Here is a 23,608-nt window from a genome sequence, read left to right on the forward strand (position 1 = left end):
ATTTGTTGTATTGATAGGAGATTGCATTGCTCTCAATTTTAGAAATACGTTTCATTAAGCATCCCTAAATCGGCACCCCAACATCGGGTCTGTATACACTGCCTTTTTTGAAGCCCGAAAAAAAATTGTCTCAGATCGACCCGGAAAAAAATTTTCTTATAGAATGTGGCCTGTAGAATCCATAATTTCAAACAGTTCCGAGATTGGGCTACTAGTTCAAAAGTTACAGCCCTTTGAATTTTCTTTCGAAATTGGTTTCTAGTCTATAACTTTTGATTGAGAAGTCTGATCGAAAAAGTACGAAATGTTTTGGATTCTACGCACCAAAATTAATATGAAAAAGTGCTTCCCGAGAAATTTTGGTGCAGTCGATTTTTGGTAAAAAAGGAAGGTTGTACACTGCCTTTTTTTGAAGCGCGAACAAAAAATTGTCGCAGATCGAACCGGAAAAAAAATTTTCTTATAGAATGTGGCCTGTAGAATCCATAATTTCAAACAGTTCCAAGATTGGGCTACTAGTTCAAAAGTTACAGCCCTCTGAATTTTCTTTTGAAATTGGTTTCTAGTCTATAACTTTTGATTGAGAAGTCTGATCGAAAAAGTACGAATTGTTTTGGATTCTACGCACCAAAATTAATAAGATAAAGTGTTTTCCCGAGAAATTTTGGTGCAGTCGATTTTTGGTAAAAAAGGAAGGTTGTAACACTGCCTTTTTTTGAGGCCCTCAAAAAAAATTGTCTCAGATCGACCCGATCGACTAAGAAACTTTACATCAAGAAACGCCTGCAAATTTCATCAACTTAAATAAACAATATCGCACATTTATCTGGAGCACGCAATTAAATAAAATCATGAAAAAGGGTTTTCTCCTTAAGGCGCATTTTAAATGAATTAATCAGTACTTTCTGAAAGGTCATGCAAGTTATGGCATAAACATTCTAATAAATAATAAAGTTTCCGATGCCTACCACTTACTTGTTTCCTCCTGTATCCTTTTAGAGTGTCTGACCGATTAGGCATATAGGTACGCTCTATTCCCAAGCCACAAAACAAATTCCGAACGTGGAGATTGATTTGATTTGAATTGAATTGGCGCGACCATATTAATTTTAGGAAAATGCCAAAAACCGATTGTTAATGCAACTTTACTATAAAGATAAATATGTGCTAAAGTGCTCTAATACTTCATAAGGTAACCTTTTACAACATAACGGTTTCGTTTAATGAGGAAATATGCTAACTTAAGATTAGTTATTTATTTAAGGACATTTAGGAAAACCGTCTCCCTTCTGATTGTTTTAGAAAGCTTATTAAGGAGTTTAAATGGAATAATACCTACATTTAAGTTTAAATAAGGATTACACTAAGTGCTGTTGTCTAACGGTCTTACATCTTGTCTTATTTGTTTTCACCTTGCCGAACAAATAAACGTGCAAAATCGATTAAATAAATAAAATCGAAAAAATACGCGAAGAGGTAGGTCTTATAGAATGAGGTAGTGAAGTGTATTAATTATCCAGTATACGGTAAAACATCGACACCTTAATGGGCGTATCAAGCAGTTAATGATGACAAACTTTTTCCGGGTTTATAGTGCACAATTTCGATTGTTTTATCACGTTCACACCGTGTGAAGTTTGCGTCGTTGATATTCACTTAGAAACATAAAACAGATTTCTTCTTAGTTACCTATTTTCTGTGATCGTTAATATTCACCACTTAGTATTTATGATCACTTATTGAATATGCCTAAGACAGTTAAAATAATTATCGCCTTTATTCAGCTATGAGCTTTATTATTAATTCTTATTACACATTGCTTTTATACCAATATTTGTGAACCAATTTCATGTAGAAAAGCATGCTATGGAAATACAATCGTTCACTTGTAATTGTAAGAATCTTTATTGTTTTGAATCCTAAAACACTGAATTCATCACATCTCTTCTATTTATCATTATCATATTCATCAATATTACCGTTTGCATTACCCTTATTTTAGTTAGAAGCGAGATCCACGGACTTGTCTTAGCAATAAAGCTCGGAACCAGCAGACAGCGTACAATAATAGGGCAAGTAACTTATTATCGTTGGAAATTCTTCATTCTCTGAATTTGGAACGGCAATTTTTTGAAGATATGATGGTTTAGTTTCCAAAATATTACTCATTAAAGATCCTTATCTAATTTAAAATTTTAGCATTTCATGGTAAACGATGTCCCCTTTGAACCTACGGGATTTTTGTTAATTTGCTTGATTGGTGCACCTATGCGGACAATAGCATCAAAGCGGGTGAAAGATTAAGACGCATAAAAAAAGATCTCATAAATATCACAATCTCTTCTCATTTGACACATTTGCCAAAAGATATGGACGCATTTTGGGCATCAAACCACAACAAAATACAACTACAATATTTTTTATCACCAAAGGCGAACCATCATTTAGTATCAATAGGTCCTCATTATTGACAATAATGACAATCTCTTTTCCTCCCCACATATGATCACTATACCAGCAACAAAAATGGCCGATCACTACCTTAATATCTTTTTTCTCCCATTGTTGATCCGGGAGATCCAGAGAACAGCCGGTTAAATGGGGTTTTAACTTGTATAGCAATGATTAATAGATTCATTTCTCTCGATATTACGTTTTCTTTTAGAATGATAGCGACTCACTCCCCCATGTGCCCTTTGACCACCCACAAGATCTCTCCTCCTCCTCTCAATGAATAGGGTTGCGATGGCTTAAGGTGAGTTTCCTGTATCGCTACGCAAAATGTATCATTATCAACATGACAATATACGTATTAATTACATGGAATAGTAAATATATTGTTATGATATGATATGATTATCAAATTGTCATTGTGCGAATTGCGGCAAGTTTTCCACTTTCACTTTATGCGTATGCATTGATATGAAAGCATTTAAATTTTGAATCGCAGTAATCTGCTAGTGTAATTAACTATATACGCAAGTAAGTGGAATTTCAATTGTTTGCATGGATTCTCCAATTAATGATAAGTAGCAAATTTGCCTAAATTAATTGTAAATTTCATAATCATTGGGGATATGTAAAGATGAAGCGCATGTTATCTTGTGGGAAATTTTTAAATTGATACCTGCGCCACTAAAGGATTAATTATGATTGCTTATGTGTCCTGTTATTTGTAGACGTCATTATTATTTGTTCGTCGTCGTCGCCAACTTCCCGATCTATCAGATTGCCTTATTGGTATCCTCAGCTCCAGACAATAATTGTTCAAACGACTCCTGGCGTTCAAGCTGATTCTGATCCTGTTAAGGGTGCACCCACCAACTACTAATAATCGCTGGCCGCCAGCTACAACCCTGTTCTAAGCCCCCACTTCAATATAACCTTAAATACATAAACAGATAAAATAACGAAACTAAATAAATAGATGAATATATAAAAAGCACAGGTAGTATCACAAAAGGTATTACAAATCAGTTTATCCACGGTTTTTTGTGGATACCCTTGAAGTAGATTGAGATCTCAATCTTGTTCTACATTCTTAATAGTTCTGGGTTTGCCTTTCGGCCATCCCCTACGCTTTTTTTATTTTGATGAGAGGACGAAAACCGACTACTTTTAGGAGGGCTTTCTCTTGTAGCTGTATATTCTGTGCTGTCTTTTTTAGTATCAAACACAGATTTTAATGTATCTACCACACTAGGTAACAGTTCTTTTGCGAATTCTGACTTCTAGTACATTCTTTACAGATGATACAGTATCGCTATACGACACTGTCGTTGGCCTGACAACCTTCTTTGCTTGGGACATGTTTTTCATCGCTTTAATTTTCTGTATGGCCACTTCTTGTTTATAAACAGGGCAGTTTTTATACGTAGCATTGTGGTTTCTAATACAGGTCACACATTTGATTGGTGGGTCGCATGACAGGGTTGCTGGGATGTGTCGGGTGGGTTTTGTAAGAGGTAGCGTATGGGACAGGATTTTGTAGGTGAAGGTCCCTGAACAGGACCGCCTTTTACGACAAGTGGGACAATTCTCTTCCCTGAACCCAATTTTCCTTTATAAAGAAGCATCTTCTGTAAAAATTTCAGAAAAATTGGTCCACAAACAAAAAGTGCAAACAATGTGCGCATGTGCAATCTATTTTTGATCATTTTCAAGTAAGATTTTGAAACCATTAAACCCATTTTCATCAGTAAATTTTAGAATGCTATGAGCGAGGAACTTCAAAGTTTTGAAAAATGCGCATTATTAATTTCAAAATGTATAAAAGCTGTAACAGAGGGCCGCTTTGCTTTGAATTTCGTTCAACATAGGGAAATTTGCGCATATACCGCTTCATACGGAACATGAACGTAAGCATGGTATAGCTATAAAACGCAGGTAGTTCAGAAAGGGGTCTTGGGTTTTATCTTCCTCGATAAAGCGACGAACGTACTTGGGGAAAGCGTGCGCTGCTGCAGCGATGTCTTTGATCCTCAAAAATGCGCCGGTTCCATTTTATTCCGGTTGAAAAAATCGAAATGCCGGTTTTCTATTGGTTAGTAGGGCATGCTAGGATTGTTGCGTTCAGGAAGTAGGTGCCGTTTTGGTTTTTCACGCACAATATGATTACGAGAAATTTACTTCGAATGAAAAACTAAATTTCGATTACGTCGTTTAGAAACATTTAATTAAAAACTGGAATTTGTTACAAATTACCGGCGACGGCGAGTTTAATTTTACGCTAAAAGAATGAGATAAAACGGGATTTGTAGCAAGATCGTTCGTTTTTTGAGTGATAAAATTCCACGCCAATAAACGTTTCTAAATCATAAGAACGCTTTTTATACCAGAACTGACATTAAAACATAGCGTGATCAACAAAAAATTGTTTTCTCAACCTTAAGTGTAACGACTGGTTAAAAAAAGCAAGTTTACCAAAGTGACGTCATTGTATAATGCATGGTTTTATAAATAAAGCTTTGCATACAACGGTATAAGGTAAAAAATTTAAAGACGATTAATTGGAGCATTTACTTGCAGCAAAATTAGGTAAAATGAATATCCATACAGTGGAAAACTGGTTCTTGGTTTGCTTGTATTCGCAATTCACGCGGACATTTTTTCAGCCAAATTTTTTCATAATAATAAATAATAGTAATAAAAAAACTTTGCTTTAACCAACTTTAATATTCCTAACGAAACCGACCCGAAAAAAATATTGGCATGAAGCAGATTGTATAGTATTTCTTGATAACAGATAATTTTGGGTATTGTTGTTTCATTCATTGGGAATTTGCATTTAATTTCAGTGATGCTAGCCCTTTGGTTGGATTAAAAGAGATGTGTGTGTATAATTTGAACAGGAGAATGTACTAAGAATTTATCACGTGTAAAAAGGAAGGTTCAGAATCAGATACGGATCAGAGCATTGATCACGAGTTATGAACCACGCCAATATTTTAAATCAAATAATCTGTAAAGAAAAATGGAATTTGACCGCTTGCATTTTTATTAATGTATTCAATCAATTCAATTCACATGCGTATTTATTCCAGATCAATTAAATCAGGGCATTAGGGTTTGAATTTCACATTTAAAATAAAAACATTAATATTGGAGAACACCCTTACTCAAGCCTTGCTATACATTTTAATTATTCGATAAGAAATCGGTACCGTTCACGATCTTACCAAACAGTTGTGGGAATAATGAGGGGCGGTGCATTCGGTGGCAAGACTGCTCACCTTACACGAGATGAAGTTTATGTACCCAAATTCCAAAAACCTCCGAATGTCAGATCACATTTTAAAGTTTGTTAACGTTAAAGATATAGCTCAAGAAGAATGCGGATAGCTTAGAAATCAGATGGAAAGGTTCAAGCGACGAACTTGCTAGGAAATTAAAGCCAACAGACACATTTTAAAGAAGGGGATTCGCTGAAGAAGTTTCCTCTGAATTGATAAACGTACCAAACGTGCAAAGAAATACCTACACGTAATGCGTCTGCGTCATTTGACCCTTCAGAAAGTTAGATGAACTCAAGAAAAATAGGTACACACAAGGAGACGATGAAATGAAAAGAACCATTGTCAAAGCAATGCACGACAGTCAGACAAAGAGTTTGGTAGTTTAATTGATTAACAGTAAAATACTTACACGTAATGGGTCCACGTCATTTGACCCTTCAGAAAGTTAGATGAACTCAAGAAAAATAGGTACAAACAAGGAGACGATGAAATGAAAAGAACCATTGTCAAAGCAATGCACGACAGTCAGACAAAGAGTTTTGTAGTTTAATTGATTAACAGTAAAATACTTACACGTAATGGGTCCACGTCATTAGACCCTTCAGAAAGTTTGATGAACTCAAGAAAAATAGGTACAAACAAGGAGAGGATGAAATGAAAAGAACCATCGTCAAAGCAATGCACGACAGTCAGACAAAGAGTTTTGTAGTTTAATTGATTTACAATATGTTAATAATATTAGCGAATATTCCATCCCGATAGATAGTCATTGGCGATAAGGAACGAAGGCGGATGTGTCGCAATCTTTCCGGGAAATATGACGCGTTTTGCTCTAGGGTGTTCCGCCGCGCGCACTCGAGTTTGCTATATAAGCAAATCGAATTGCGTTTCAGGTTAGTGCCTATTTCAACGCCAAAGTAATAAATAGTAATAATAAAAATAGATAAATAATATTTTAACTGTTATAAATCAATTGGTTTCAAGAGTGTTATAAATTTATCGTTAATTAATAAATAAATCACGTTAGGTTACAATATTTACAAAAAGTTGCAATTTCAAATGTACAGTATAAGCACAACGAAGGTTCTGTTCACCCATTTCCAAACGTTGCTCTTTCAAATTTTTGTTTTTGCCAGGAATTCTTTCAATTTCATTTTCTATTAATTTGTCAACAGAAAAAAATTAATACGGTCAAGGAATATCACCTTTAGCAGTGATTGGTCATGCGAAGCCATCAACCATGTTAATCTTAATTTACACAACAATATTTAAATTAAAATGCCACAGTAACTTATTGAGGCTGTATATGACAAACGTTCTCTATTAAGTATTGTAAAGGGTTCTTTCAATGACTAATTCGCGCGATTTCCCACAAGAGTAACATTTTCCTTTCTTTTTCTCTCGAGAGTTGAAGTTCTTTCAACCGCAAGTGAGAATTTCATGTTTGAACAAGTTACGGAAGGTCTTTTAGAAAAAAATTATGGATAACTAGTCTGTTGGTTCAGAATTGAATTGTGCTGTCTGTATAAAATGATTGATTCCTTTGTCGATAAGAATATTATTATCGTTAGAGTCTCCCAGGTGACTAATTTGGATTACATCCCACTCGAACACAAAACAGAATACGAATTGAAGAAAGCGAACCTACATTGATCGTCTGAAATGCCTACGCATCCGCACACATGAAAAGCCGCTCTACTTTCTCAATGTAATGCTGCTGAAAACTACAAAGGTCTGTTGTTAATTACTAGTATTAGCCCTCTCAGCATGCCAAACGTACTTTATAATAAAAGTCGAAATGTGTGGTCTCATGGAAAATTTAAAATAGTACGTTTCAGGGTTTTTAGTAAATATAGGTGCGCTAGAACGCTTTGAACGTTATTCAAGCATCTAGTAGTTCAAATACACATTCTTCTTGGGTATATAGATAGGAATTTGATATTGCGTAAAAGATACCAGTATATCGAAGGAATGAAGGAATACATAAATTTCGTCTTTGTACCGCACGTTGTGGACAAATGTCACTCACAATATTTTACACAGAGTCGTATGTAACCACACGCAAAATGGTGTTACTGACAAATTCAAGTCACAGAGGTAGGTAACCAAGTCACAAATATAAAAGTCTATCATTAGAGGAAGCGCAAAGGCTTACTAATTTATACATTTAATTAATTTCATTTCAACGTGAATAACAATTTTTGTTTTCCGAAGCTTAGTGCTGATTGCCTCTATTTTAAAACATGTATATTCATAAAGGGAAGCATGTCTCAGGGGTGGAGAATTTCTTTTCCTGTCGAGACCGAGATTCTTCCATCTCAGTCTGCGATATCTAGGTTTGGGCCAACCCTTCTTTTCGGTTTAGCTTTCAGGGCTTTATCACATGGAGAACTGGATGCTCTTTTCCTTTTTTCCTTCGTATTCATCCCTCTTCTGTTATATTTTGAAAAGAAGGTGGCATAGTGTGTCTGCTACACCACACCTAATACTTGGTATTAGAATATCACATACGTTCTTTGATATCGTAACGACTAAATTTGGTACCATTTTTTTTGTTACATCTTCTACAGACGGACTTGTATCATTTTTCCAATTACAGAAGTATGTTTAGCTTTTGGATATGATAATCCCTCTGTTACTTTGAGCCTTTGAATAGCTACCGTTTTTATAAACTGGGCACCCTTTCGACTTAGACTTGCACAATTCACACATTTAGGTGGTTCCAAACTTAGGTCATCATTTACGTGTCTATTTTTTTTACCTACACATTTCTCAGATTTAATTTAATTTAATTTAATGATGTAATACAGGAATAACCACAAAAGCACAAACATATTTCGGTGTACAGTTTCAAAGAATTACAAAAAAATAAAATTAACTACATTTTAAACTAAATTTTAAATTAAGATTACAAATTAGCTAATAAATGGTAGTTTATTATTTTTTTTTTTTATTATCCCTCTCTTGTTTTGGGCCTTCAACAGGCATGCGCCCAATTACAGAGTGACCCGCATAATGCTATTTAGAGGTGCCTCTGCAGAAGGTCTTAAGATGGTCTATACTACTCCGGTATTTACCTTACGAATTAGGAAAACTGCAGGAAAACCTAATTCGGAGTAGCCGGTAGAATGCTCGGAACTGGTCTAAGGTAATTTCCATCTCCGCCACAGATGAAAAATTCACCTCAACCCAGGTTCGAACACCCGACCTTCGGATTTATAACCCAATGCTCTTACCACTGAGCCATAAATCCGTTTAGATATATAATAACTCAAAAACCCAAAAACTATACAAAAATAATAATTTAAAAATTAAAAAAAACAATAATTCAATAACTCAAATAAATGTACAGATCCTCTACGAAAAATACAAATACACAAATACAATCACTTAGCAAGGATAAAGACAAATAAAATAAACCTTAGGGAATAGATATATGACATCTTACTGATGTGTGGCCGAATTTTAAACAATTTTTACAACTCATTGGTGTAGGAATATAAGGTCAACTTCCATACTATAAAAAGCGGCTTTTACATTCTTTGGAATTTTAGGCGATTTAAATGTTAGGATGTCGCCCCATCTATTATACCTTGTTACGTCATGCCTTCTCTAATTTCACTCACTGTACAATTCAAGAAATCCCTGCCGTATACAATTCGAACCCGACCGCGACTTCGCACTACTTTTTTAATTGTCGTTATATCTCCCGCCAAGCCATAGATTGCACGGGAGATGTGGAAGACACTCGCAAAATCGCCACCGTCCACTCTTTTCACAACCATGAACCGAGGAATCACAATCGACTCCCTGCTTGCAACTCTTTGGGGTGTTTTCTGGTGTTCACCATTGCATTACCGCTTCCATTAGCTATCGTTCTGTATTTTTTTATAAGTATAAGAATTTTCAGGTTACCACCCTTGAAAGTGGCCAATCCTTGTACAAGGTAGACATGGGTCAAATTTTTTACCATTAATTTGCAATGAGAGTTGTGTTTACTGGTGGTGCCTTGTCATTAAAATTTTTTATTTTGTAAGGTTTAAAATTTTTTATTTTTAATCTTTTTCATTGTTTTTTAAATTTATATTTTGTTAGTAATTCATCGTAAATATTCTGGTTGTGGTTTCCAATGACACTTATCTATAGTACTTATTATGAAAAACGTAACGGTTGGAATTTTACAATTGCGCCGTTACCAAATTTACATACCAAACAAAAAATTAATTAAAACAAGTGTGAAGCAAAGTTATTATTTATATTGTGACCTTTTGTCGCGCGTCCAATTTTACATGCGTTCAAATTTCATGCGTCCTAATATCCGCGTCCTTTTGTCGCGCGTCCAAATATCTGGGTCCTATTGTCGTAGATTCATGTTATATACTGATAATTTGGACCACCCTGTATAATACCAATAACATAACTTTTTACAATGATATTGTAAATTCTATTCCACAATGACAACACAGACAAACATCTTGAATAAATATAAAAAGTTTGTATGCGAATATCATATTTTTAGTTTTAATACGTGATCACCCTGTATAAAAACAAAACTGGCTTGGCATCATACTAAATATGTACGTCTCAGACAAACAATAACTCGTGGACCTCTCAAAAACACAAGATGTTACCTAGCGTATGGACCATTATTGTTACCTTTTACTTTTAGGTAATATTGCAGTGTGCTCATTTCCCTTTGGTACTTTAACGGCAGAACCTAGCCTTCGTTGTACAGCTTGGAAATTGGGCTCATTCTGAAGGCCCACAGGATCAGCCTCATAGCTTGGTTGGCGAGTTTTTCAATTGGAATAAGAGTTGTTCGTCGCGCCGAACTATATATTTTAGTTCCATATTTTATTCTGGCCATTGGGGTTGCAATTATGCTTTCAAAATCCGCAATGGTTCTTAATACGTTCGTTCTTTTTGCATTCGGTAGCTAATATAATATTATAATAATAGTAGAGGAAAGTCGCCTAATATTGGACAGTTGCCTAATTTTGGATACTGGATTATCTCCGAAACCTATTGACAGTTGTCTGTAATTAAGTGGACAAAACTAGTTTTCGAACACAAAATAATCCTGTGTAAACGGTATAGTTCAGTTGTGCACCACTAGGTGGTACCCTAAAATCACATGAAAGATTTTTTTATTTTACTCACCAAACATTGAACAGGAAGGTTGCCCAATTTTGGATAGACAAAGTGTCTTAAAATTGGATATCCAAAAATAGGAATTAAAAAATTCAAACCAAACTAAAAAGAAGGTTTTCAAAAATAAAAAACTAAAAAAGTGGAAGACGAAGTTGAATCCTCAGACTCATCAAAAGATGTTCCTTATGAAGACGACTCAGATATGGATCCCGATCAAGAAAGTGATGGAGAGTATATTTTCTGCACTGGACGTTATTCAGAGGACCAAAACGGAGAAAACTGGATACAGTGTTCCATTTGTTTCAGGTGGTCACGTGTGGACTGTGCTGGTAGTGACAAAAGAGCTTACGTCTGCGATCTTTGTTTACAAAAATAGGTTCCCAATATTGGATAGGGTATCCAATTTTGGGCTACTTTTTTTTTATTTCAAAAAGTGTCATTTTTTATTTGGGCATATTTTTTATACCTTTTAAGGGTAAAATAAATGGTTTTGTATGCATCACGTGTTTTTATTAAAGTAATAGCACTTTCTGAGTACAAAAAAATAAATAAAAGAATTTTTTTTCGGTTCAAAAAATTGAATTTAGAAAAAGTATCCAAAATTAGGCCACCTTCCTCTATTTGAAGGCTCGGGCAACTTAACCAAGAAAAATCTTGACGTTTAATGTGTGCAGGCGCAGTCTGTGCAATCAACTTTCTTATTTATGGAAATATTTTTTTGAAATTTTAAACACAGGTGCTTCTAGTAACGACAAGCATTGTATTAAATTATAAAAATCAGATGTGAGCATGCGCTGACTGCGCAATATCAACTTTCTTATTTATGTAAATCTTTCTTCGAAAACATTTCTAATTGCAAAAATCAGCGCAAACGCAATGTCAACTTGCTAATTTATGGAGATATTTCATTGAAATTTTAACCATTGATGATTTTGGTAGAGACAAGCATATCGCATGCTGTAAAAATGTCACCTTTCTTATTTATAGAAATATTTTTTTGAAATTTTAACCAGATTCTTGTAGTAAAGGTAAACATATCGTATAATTTAAACATCAGGTTGGGCAGACTGCGCGACGCTAAGTTTCTATTTATGCCATAACTTATTTTCCTTTACACACATAAATATTCCGTTATATGACCTTTCGAGAAATACTGATTAATTCATGGAAAATACGCTAAAGTTACTCGCCTTAAGGCGAAAAGGTTTTCTTCATTTTTGGAGATTTAGCCGCCGACAGCGCATATTCTACTCTCACTCGAAATCTTCTATTGGTCATAAAAATTGTTGCAGTATGTCCTTTTAATCCCCATGTTCTTAACTGCTGAAGTATTGCATGTCTCCATACAGTGTCGTACGCTTCCTGCGCGGTTATTTTTAATGGCGTTCTCCAATTCTACCATGTGGTCCACAGTTGAATGTCCCTTTCTAAATCCAATCTAAATCTTTCATAGATCTATAGTGCCATTCCGAGATATATATATATATATATATATATATATATAAAATTGTATTTTTCAAGATTATCTCTTCGAATATTATTTATTCTTGTTTTTCAGTCATTTTTGTAAGCCGCAAATTACCCTTCATAAGTGCCACAATTCCCCACAACCCCTCTACCCAGGTTCTTCCTCCAGGTTAACCTTGATGCGGCTTGTTTCTGTTTCCTCTCTACTACTCTTTTCCGTGTAAATTCCACTAAATTATCTAGATTCCAGGGACTTATCTTGTCCACCATGGTACGGGGTTTCTATGTAGACTACTGGTACTGGTAGTCATGGTCATAGATTGACTTGCTGCAGACAATATCATTTCAATTAGCTTTTCGACTTGTACACATTTGAGGTACATCTTTTGCATCTTGGTACGATTTCCCATCAGCTTCTTCTACTTCCCAGCTTCTTACCCTTTTCATCTCTTCTCGCCGAATGGGCATGCATATAGGAAAAGGATCACTTTGATATACCCACTCCATTCCGTCTGCCAACGTTGAGGAAATGAGAGACACATCAACTACACTAAGACCTCCTCGAGGTGTTCAAGACTACTAAGCTGTTATTATGGATTATTTCTTTTAGATCACCACATTTGTGGTCTTGATGTGATCTCCATAGTGGACTTCATCTCCAAGTGGCGCTGGGATCTGCTGTAAGTAATAATCCATTTATCTGCTAATGTTCAACTCTGATTAGGTAACGATAAATTGCAAATTGACAGTTTCACTCTTACAACAATTATTTGCAGATCGGTCACTACTTCCACCTGTTTTTTTGTGGTACGTTGCCCGTATGTATGCTGCTCACATACGTTGAGAACCGTTGGATATTGTCACACTTAGCGAATAGGGGTGAGTTTAAGTTTTTCTTTTTCATTACTGACGATATTGTTAGTTGACGTACGTATGCGTTAATGTTAACCTTATTCTTGCATAAGCGGTCGATAAGGGTGCCAGTTCCTGCGTACTAGGTTTCGTAATTTACTCTACTTAAAACTAGGTGGCACCACCCAATCGTCGCTCGTTTTAGGTACGATACAAAAATCCACCCCCTTCACGTAGAGTTACCGGTACCAGATATTCTTGTTACAACTTAAAATCATGAGGTACCGAATAACGCATTTTTTGTGAAAATACAATTAATTAAAATGTGAAATCTTAAATTTTCTAGAGCGCCACTTTTAGACCTGCGAACAATTAAAGTATGTAACAACCACATTGAAAGTAACTGATTAAAATTCTAAGGAAATATTCTGTCCTCTGTTAAAACAGTTAGGTTTCAAAAATAATGACCGAAGGATCTGCTGGCGCCAAACTAAACAAGGTCATCAGGTAAGATACCGATGTTTAGGAATGTATTAATTTAATGATATTGTTATAAGTTGCAAATTATGAAATTCCGTTCTTCAGATGTTTCCTTGCGGCTGCCACTCAACGTTGAGACAAGAGCTTACGCGCGGAGAGCAATAAATTTACACTTTATGATGTAGTGATATAAAATTATTGTTAAAAAAAAGCAATATCGCTTCAGTGTTTCTTCAAACCATTACAATTTGCTAAATAAATTCAGATGAGAGGAAAGAAGTGTGTTAATTGGGATTTAATTGTTAAAAATGCTTCTTTTTTTGATCGATGTATATTTGCTTACAAAAAAGTGAAGTGAAGAATTGTAGGTTCTTCGAAAATCAGTCGACTATTATCACCTGCTCAACGCGGTATGGCGCCTTCCCAACCCACGCAACTCTCTCGTCTACGCCGTAAGACATTGCAGGTTATACCGTACGTTTGAAAGGTTATTTATTTCAAATTGGTTGTTAAAATAATGTAAATGTATGTGATTGGTCCGATAGTTCCCCAGTAGAATAAATAACACAATTTCGATTCGAAATTTTCGAAGACTCATTGACGCAGCTGGTTTATTTGGTGATACATTTTACGGGGACATTGCCCATATGAAAATTGCGCTAACGGTCCGATTAATATAACAGCGTACTAATTCTATAGCTCAAAGAAGCAGAGGAGTATAATAAATAAATTTGAAGCGTTTAAATTGTATGAACATTTGTATTTATTTGTAAACATGTCATATTAACGCCACTTTTCAAAGATTATAAGGATATAAAACGCTTCAACGGCTTTTTTTGTTAACCTGCCTTCGACAGGAGGTTCTACCAAGGTAAGCAACCACTTCATACTAAAACAACATGATAATTGAATCGGATTGATGCCTAAGTTGACATGCCTAGTTAAAGAATTTCGTTTTGGTTTTACGCACAAACTGTCCTTTCCATGAAAAAGATATACGTGTAACGCAACTGGTAAGTCTTGATGAGTATATTTTCGGAAAAAAGGGAACAAAATGTGTGTACCTATGATACGACGAAGTATAGTAAAATGGGTACTACAGCCTCTGCTCTTACTGATCCAATAAGTTTTCACTCAAAGTACTCAAACCATCGTTAAGGATTTATATCCCTCTACAATTTCTAGCTGAATCATCTATTCATCTTAGTAAATACACCTTCATTTTTGTACTGTTTCACATGACAACCTTATTGATTCCATCTAGAAAACAATCAACGGCGAAATAAAGAAATATTTCATAAACTTCCACTAGTTTTCGTGAACGATCATTACTGCCTATTATTGAATTATGTTATCAGTATTTGATACAATCATCCATACATTGATTTCGTTGGGTTTTCTTGCTTTTTAACAGCATTCTGCACTATACAGTGCGTTCTAGATAAGAGAGTCCCTTCGACAACTCTTTTGTTGGCGAGATACGAAAAATTTGTCAAATATATTTTTGTATGTGACATTACGATCTATCCGATCGCACATTGAAGGTTCCGGTAGCACTTCCTGTTTAACCGGGCCGCAAGAGACGCCATTAAACGGATTGATCTAAAACGTGCCACGGACGTCCAAACGTCTCTGAAAAAACTCGAAAGCACTACTATTTGCGGACGACCAAAAACTTGTTAATAAAGACCAATCCGTAAGTGACTGTTTAAATATTCAAGAGGACATTAACTCAGTGATTAAGTGGTGTACCAAAAATGAACTGAAACTAAATATTGGTAAGTTTAAGGTCCTAACATTCACTAGATCGAAAAATCCCTTACTTTTTAACTATAAGATGAATGGAAAGGTCTTACTAAGAGTCACATCAGTTAAGGACCGGGGGGTGATTTTCAAGATCAACCTTAATCTCAACTTACACATTGAATACCTAACAAATGAGTGTTACAAACTTCTAAAATCAGTAAATTATTAGTAGTCGAAATTTTTATATAGTCCATAACTTTTGATTGAGAGGTCTGATCGAAAAAGTACGAATCGTTTTGGATTCTACGCACTAAAATTAGCGAGAAAAAGAGTTTTCCCGAGAAATTTTGGTGCAGTCGATTTTCGATAAAAAAGGAATGTTATACACTGCCTTTTTTTGAGGGCGGAAAAAAAAATTGTCTGAGATCGACCGGGAAAAAACATTTTCTTATAGAGTTTGGCCCGTAGAATCCATAATTTCAAACAGTTCCAAGATTGGACTACTAAATCAAAAGTTACAGCCCTTTGAACTATATATATATATATATATATATATATATATATAAAAAGCGGTAAGGTGAGATCATCAGACATCAGTGTAATTCACCGAAATAGGAAGACCCACTCCAAGTGCCCCAAGTACACCAATGCGTGTAAATGTAATGCAAAATTTCAGGACAATCAATGAAATAAAAAATATTAAAATAAACGAGACTGTCATTCCGTTATTTGTCCTTGAAAATGACTTACAGGCTACAACTAGAAAATTTACGGGCTTTATTTTCACAAGCACTTTTTAAATTTTTTATTTTGCAAATAACGACTCGGCAAACTAACAAAAAATTCAGAATTTACTAGGTTTGTGCACATACGTGTCAATTTTGTTTAAAAACAAATACAATAACATTATCTAAAATGAAACCATAAATTTTTCAAAATGACCTACCACATGTTATGTATAGATATATTCGTTTAATTGATAACGGCAGCATCATCAGTAGTAATAATTTTCTGTGTTATTATATATTTTTAGCAGACTCGTAAATTACAAAGGTAAATTCCGAAATCTGGCTAGGCAGGCTTAAAATTCTTCAGGACAGGCTGAGCCTGCGCTCGCGTACCCCTGGCTGCCGCCCTGCCTACAGGGTCATTGGATTTGACCCATTTTCAATAGACTTGTTACATGTGGCACATAGGTCAACTGTGCAAAGTTTTAACCAAATCGGTCCAAGCGTTTGACGGTTATCGTGTTACCGGACGGACAGACGGACCCCATCGACTTCCCTATAAAGCTTGCATCGCTTTGCTCTGCCGCTTAATAAATCAAGTTAAACCTTAAGTCCAAATGTATGTTCAGAACCCCAGTGTCATGTAATTGGAATTTTCTTATTCTGTATGGTGTCTGGTTAAACAAATAAATAAATAAATAATATTACGAAGCTGTATAATGATTTGCCGAGTAATATAAAAAAGTTATCTGTTAGGTCCTTTAAAATTCAGTTACACTCACAATTTTCAAAATCTTTCGTAATCAATTTAAATCATATTAGTATCAGTTTTGTTACAGAATACGGTTCTTTTGTTTTTTCTCTTTTTCCTCTTTCAATAGAAATTTTCTTTAGCATTTTATGATTTCATCTTTCAACAATGAATAATGTATGTATTCGATTCAAATAAGATATTACTTTTTTGCACTCGTACAAGATAAATGGTTTTAATTATAATTTTTCAATTGATAGTTATAAGATATGAAATTATAGGGTTCAGTGGTAGAGCAAGCCTTGTGGGTGAATTTCGTCACTAGCATCTGAACTTCGCCCTTTTAGTTGCGTACATTGTACAGGGTCATTCTTGACGAGCGTCAGTTAGAAAGATATGGAGAACCTTTGAAATGAAACTAAAGTGATAAGTGATAAATATTTTCAAGACGGTGCCACTTCGGCAAATACCGGAAGTAGCCATCAACTTTGTTATTTTAAATAGGAACCCTCTATTTTTTCTACATTTTCGGGTTCTACGTCGAATTTGGAGTACAACGATAGTTAGCCCTTTGTTCGAAGGGTTCCGTCGATATTCAAGTTTTTTCAAAAATTACATTTGCTTGGGTTATTTTACAAATTCATTATTGGAAAACGGTAAGAGATATTGCAAAACAGTTTTCACGGCGTTATTAAGGAAAGAACGAATTTTCTTTTGGTATAAGTAACCGTCCAAAAAAGTAAGATTACGTCACTTTTTAAAAGCTCTAACCTTTTAAATTTCCGAAACTCCATTTTTTCAAATGGCACCTCCCATTTTTTTCTTCACTTACACTAATGAAGTTTTTTAAAATTTAATATTAATACACGGTGAATGAAATCGACTAGCGGCCAGGACTTGCCGTCTTTTTTCAAAGATACCCTGACAAGGCGCTACCCGCAGAGGCTACAATTCGCAAATTACTACAAAAATTACAGGAATAACGGTATGTTTCAGACACAAATACAAAAAAGAACGCCCGTGGTAGACTCTGAAGAAGAAATAAGTGTTTTTGGCCTGCACCATCAAATAACATGGTTTAATGTTTTTTGTGCCACAAAAAGAAATCGAATATTATGTTACTCATTTCACAATGAAAATTTGAATGCGGAAAAGTCTTAGGCGCCGTATTCCATTTGAAGAATTGGCCAGTACCTTTTACCAACAAGATATGTAATTTCAGATTATCTGGAGCGAATCTTTAATGATAACTGGATCGTTTATTTATGACCCGAGTTCACCCGATCTTACGCCCCTAGACCTTATCTTTGAGGAACTATCAAAGATATGGTTTATGCTACACCATCAGCAACAAAAAGCTGGTATGGGACGAGTTAGAGATGCTTTCAATTCATTAACACCTCAACAGACCCAAAGGGCAACTCGTGGAAATGTAAAAAGGCTAGAAACATGTTTAACCCAAGAGGGAGGAATATTTAAAATGCAGATATTCGATATTTATTTGATGTATTTTCAATTGTTGAGTTTCTTCATTAAATCCGTAGATTAAAACTTTATTAAATATGTCGTGATTTTTATTTTGAACGATTCTTCATTGCATGGTTTTGTCTTCTCATAGGACTCTTCTCATATTAAAATAAAGGGTCAACTCTGGGGTATCGTTGTACTCCAAATTCGACGTAGAATTCGAAAATGTAGAAAAATAGGGAGTTCCTATTTAAAATAACAAAGTTGATGGCTACTTCCGGTATTTGCGGAAGTGGCGCCATCTTGAAAATACTTTACTTCAATTCATCATGTGTTCTGAGAAATTACTCTTTCAAATTATTCGTAAGCGAAAAGTGCGAAATATCTTGGGGGTGAAATACCCGAATTGCATTCATACAGGCTCGTCCATTGTCCAACACGTGTAGAATGACACGTTAAAGCTAATTGGCGGACAAATGCTTTACTTTACCATTTAAGAAGTCTAGTACTTCATGTCGTGTCGTGTCATTGTTTTCCTACGTAGAGGCTGGGAGGAAAGGACAGGTCCGTTGGCCCCTTACTAACACAAGGGTACTTAGTAACTTGAGGTACCGTCTGCCGATGACATTGAGCAAATTGTTATACTATTTTGTAATTTAAAAATCGGATTCAATCGACGATGACGTGGGCACGCAAAAAAGTGCACCACGAAGTTAAATGTGGGATAAAATGACCTTCCGGGAGTTTATAGTAAGCGGATTATCAAAGTAAACGCACCGCCAAAATGTTTTAAGACTGCAGTTCGTACACTTGCGGTTTTGACCAGCTGGACGGCTCAGACAATACAAATGTAGTCCAATAAAATGTTCAATACTTTCAATATTTTTCTATTATAATATACTACTTTCCACTTCTTCCCACGCGACAAATCATTAAGTGGCAAGAGAAACCATGTCGGCGGCGTGGTTCGTGCGACGTGTGCAGTCTATCTCTTCCCCGTGCGCGCGTCTTCTCACGCTTAAGCACTGCCTTAGGCCAGGTATCTGTTTTACTAGCAGCCGGAAGCTTAAGACTAATGTAGGATGATCGCAATTCGCCCCAATTACTCTTCACACTGTGAATATACTTATATCCCAAAAATGACCATCTGCTACTTGCGCTAAGCGAATAGCGTGATAAAGAATGCACATGTGCGAACGATGGCGCTTTGATGAAAGGCGTGAGAGACAAGGATAAAACTATGTAGGAGTTATAAGTGCATATTTTATTACTTATTGGACGTTCAGGCCAAGAACGCGACTACAGAACACAAAAAATAAAGATGCCATTTGAAATTTTAAAATGCGTCTCCATTGCACCTAAACAAATAGAGTACTTAACATGCGCCCGCAAACCTACATGCTTCAAGATTCTCAGTTGTGACACAAAAATGAAGAACGTATTAAGTTTTAATGCCGTGCACATCTGGTTGTAATATATCAGCTGTAATAGCAATTACTCATTTCATTACTATCTTGGGAGTAGTGATTTGGCGCCATCATTAATAATATCAAATATTGTGTATTTTAATAGTTTATTGGTACGGCATTAATTCTAAAACCAATCCATTAAAATATTTCACAAGCAGGTTTCCTTCAGTAACGGTATATATTTGACGTTATAGTGTCTTACGAAATAACATCAATCATTTTATCAAAAACCAATTTGCCTATATCTCAACAGCTCTTCCAAAACTGCCAAACGAGTTGTAATTAAGAGACATTATTTTAGTCTCATTTCAGATATGCAAATTATAAAATCAGATTAAAATCAAATTAACTACTTATACCAAATAGGTATATGTGACCACCTAGGGTTATAAATCGTGATGACAAATTGGTCAATTCTAAAATTCAACCTAAATATTTGCATTTCTTATCACGCAGTTTTCCTATGTTAAACAATAAAATCAAACTTTGAAACAAAATCCAAACGCATTATGCCGACTTGTTAATTCCATGAAACTACGGGGATTCCAGGGGAAATGGGATTTGGTACTGAAATTTTGGCTTCTCCAGAAGGCATTGTTAATGGAATTGCTAGAAATATTTACACCACTAATGAATACGGTCGAAATGCTGCCCAACAAATCACTAGACTACATGTGCTTTACTTTAGTTAGTGAGGAAGCTGTCATCAAGTCTCTTAAGCAATTTAAGTCAAAAAGCACGGCTGGATTGGATGGAATTCCATCGTTCCATATAAAGGATTGTTGGCCGATCTTAGTAAAACCTCTAACCCATTTATTTAACCTTATTATTCGGACGTCGGGATTGCCGGTAATGTGGAAGTGCGCTAAAGTGATACCAATCCTGAAATCGGGAGATCAAACGGACATTACAAACTACAGACAAATATCTCTGCTCAATAATTTTAATTTTTAATTTGTCCGTAGATAGGAAAATTCTGTGTCTATTGTTCTCAAAAGGAATGAGCAGAGTTTAATTAGTGGAATTATGTGTACTTGGCATACCAACCTTTTTGAGATTCTTTTAAAATCAAAGGTTCAGCTAAGTCCACATAAATAACTTTAAATATGGCAGCGTCACGAACTCTCTTAAAATGTAAGGGGGGCTGTTTTTGTCTATTTTGTTCACTGAGTGACGGTTGCGTGGAATGCAGTTGGAAATAACGCTTTTAACAGTATGACGGCCATCCATAATAGTGTTCTCTTGGTATATCGAGCAGTGTGTGAACACCAGCATGTGATGATTTTTGATGAATATTAAAAGTTAATTTTGTTACGAAGGGTGTTTTGCAGATAATAAAATAGTCATCAAATAGACCATCTTGTTGTAGTTTGTTAGCTACACTGTTGATGCGTTTTTGATCGATATCTAAATTCTTCTTTAAATGTGGGCGTGCTTGTTTGCATGGTATTTGCATCATATACCCTCAATACACCCCTGCAGTTGGAAACGGCTCACTCTTTTAAATTTGGGATTCTTATCCTTATTATCAGTCTGAGATAAAAACTCATCATTTTGCACCTCAGACCTTATAAAATACATTCAACCATCTAATCTTGTTTTTAATGTTCCACCAGCACCAGCGAAAGCTGTGGTGATCGTTGTCAATCTCTTAAAAAATCTTCTGGCATGACATGTATCAGTGTGGCACTCCAAGAGTACTTAATGCTCTTAATTAGGTTTCAACACGATCATATAAACTAGAGGACCGAGTTTTTGATTAGGAGACAATTCTTTGTTTAAAATAATTTTAGTAGTTCCCGTACGTAGAACGTACAAACGAAAAAGTTTCCTTTGCTTGTCTTTTATATAATTATTATATTGCAGTTTCCGTGAAACATACTCGTCAGTACGAAATTATCAGTCAACCAAAAAAAACTGCCTGTATACCTGCTATCTGTCTCCAAACCGGTGCGATACTCATTCCGTTTTTCATGTTCGTCAGTGCAACATACCGGCCTAAACGATCCCGTGCTTCTCCATCCCGTGATAAAAGGGGTGAAATAAAACCTTAAGAAACAGTGCAGAAACATGAGTCTACAGGTAGGCTGTTTTTAATTATATATTAACTGTTGTAAAGGGAAAACGTGCGTTCTTCCCCAAAAGAACATTGAAACGGAATCGTGGGATTTCTTCAGTTGACAATAATTTTAAATACCGGGTGGTATTTAAAACGGTTGTAATTGGGCGACTTAATTGTATTTTAGTTTTTGTGTGGGAATGGTTCTGGCGCACTTTCATTTGCGTTGGAATTTCTTATGTGTAGTATGTTGGAAGGTTACAAATTCCAAACTAATTTATCCTTCGGTATTTCAGTAGACAAACTGCTATTGGAAATCGGGTGATGCCATTTTTATTAGTTGACAGTTTTTCTCGTCTAAAAGCCTTTATTTAACCCATGAGGGTTATAATAAATTGCTACCTTTGTTTTTGCCATTAATTATATCGCGCGATGTTGGGAAAATGAATATTTCGGTACAAAGTATAATTAAACCTGAACCTTTAACATGTCACGGTCTTGGGTTGGGTCCAATTCTATTCAAAACCTAAACAAATATTTGATCCATTGGTAAAATTTGTGCAAGCTCAAAGAAAAGCATATGAACATTCCTTACAAGTGTTACTGAAAATAGGCTATATTGAGAGTAGTTGTCCAATAAAAGGTTAATTTATATCTCCTTATTTTTTAACTAAGAAACCGAATGGGGAAAACAGGTTTTATACTAAAAAAAAACTGCCCCACATTTTAAATTTGAGGACTACAGAACTGCTCTAAAACTTCGACATAAAGGTTACTTTCTCTCAAATAATTTAGATGCCCTGAAGTAGACCTTTTTGCTACTAGGCTAGATAATAAATGCCCCAAATTTATTTCATGGTTTCCAGATCCGGAGTCCTGATGCTTTACAGCAGACTGGTCGAAGTATTACTTCTATTCCTTTCCTCCTCTTTCTATTATGGCAAGAGTATTGCAAAAAATCATACAACATAAGGCACTACGAATCGTAATTGTTCCTTATTATCTAACTCAGTCGTGGTTTCCACTATTCAATAAATTATTCATCAACCAGAAAGACATTTACTTACTTCCCCTTTTAGGGGAAGCCATCCGCTTCACAAGGAAATTTCCCTGGTGGCGGGGAAGTTATTCGGAGGACATTTCTGAAAAAGGGAATTCCGAAAGACGCCGCGTAGGCACAAACTATAAGCCATTGGATGAAAAAGACGTTTAACAGCTCATAGCGTACGTCACGCATCAACCTCTGCCGCGTTCAGAGCAGGGGTGAGTATAGAACAAATACGAAATACCGCGAGTTGGACATCTTCCTCCAACACGTTTTTAACTTTTATAACAAACCCATAGATATATTGGGTCTAAAACCTAATTATATATAATTAATTACTTAGTATTTACTCTTACTTGGTTATATTGTTATAATGGTATTATTGGTATACTTGTCAAGGATCTATATTAGTTATATTTTTCGGCAAAAGAAAATCACCTTTCTTACTCTGAACATCTACAATGTGATAATTATATTAAGCACAAGCGAAGGAAAATTAAAATTAATAGACTGACCTGAAGGAAGAATAATTATAAGTTTACGAGCTTATCCGTAGATATAATTATTACCCAGCCCACCCTATGCATTGACTGAGGTGTCTTGCAACAATATATCACACATGGTGGTTCAGCACCACATTTTGACTAGAGATAGAGAG

General features: G+C 35.4%; 1 protein-coding gene across 1 annotated transcript in view; it reads left to right on the forward strand.

The window, feature by feature from the left end:
- Positions 1-2,911: 2,911 nt before the first annotated feature.
- Positions 2,912-23,608, forward strand: part of LOC116165304 (uncharacterized protein K02A2.6-like) — a 70,299-nt gene continuing 49,602 nt past the window's right edge. The window contains exons 1-3 of the mRNA XM_031479619.1: positions 2,912-2,982; positions 12,964-13,077; positions 13,130-13,232. The gene's annotated coding sequence lies outside the window, so the exon portion shown is untranslated. The remainder of the gene's footprint in view (positions 2,983-12,963; positions 13,078-13,129; positions 13,233-23,608) is intronic.

Source organism: Photinus pyralis, unplaced genomic scaffold, assembly GCF_008802855.1.
Source record: "Photinus pyralis isolate 1611_PpyrPB1 unplaced genomic scaffold, Ppyr1.3 Ppyr1.4_LG3a, whole genome shotgun sequence".
Classification (NCBI taxonomy): domain Eukaryota; kingdom Metazoa; phylum Arthropoda; class Insecta; order Coleoptera; family Lampyridae; genus Photinus; species Photinus pyralis.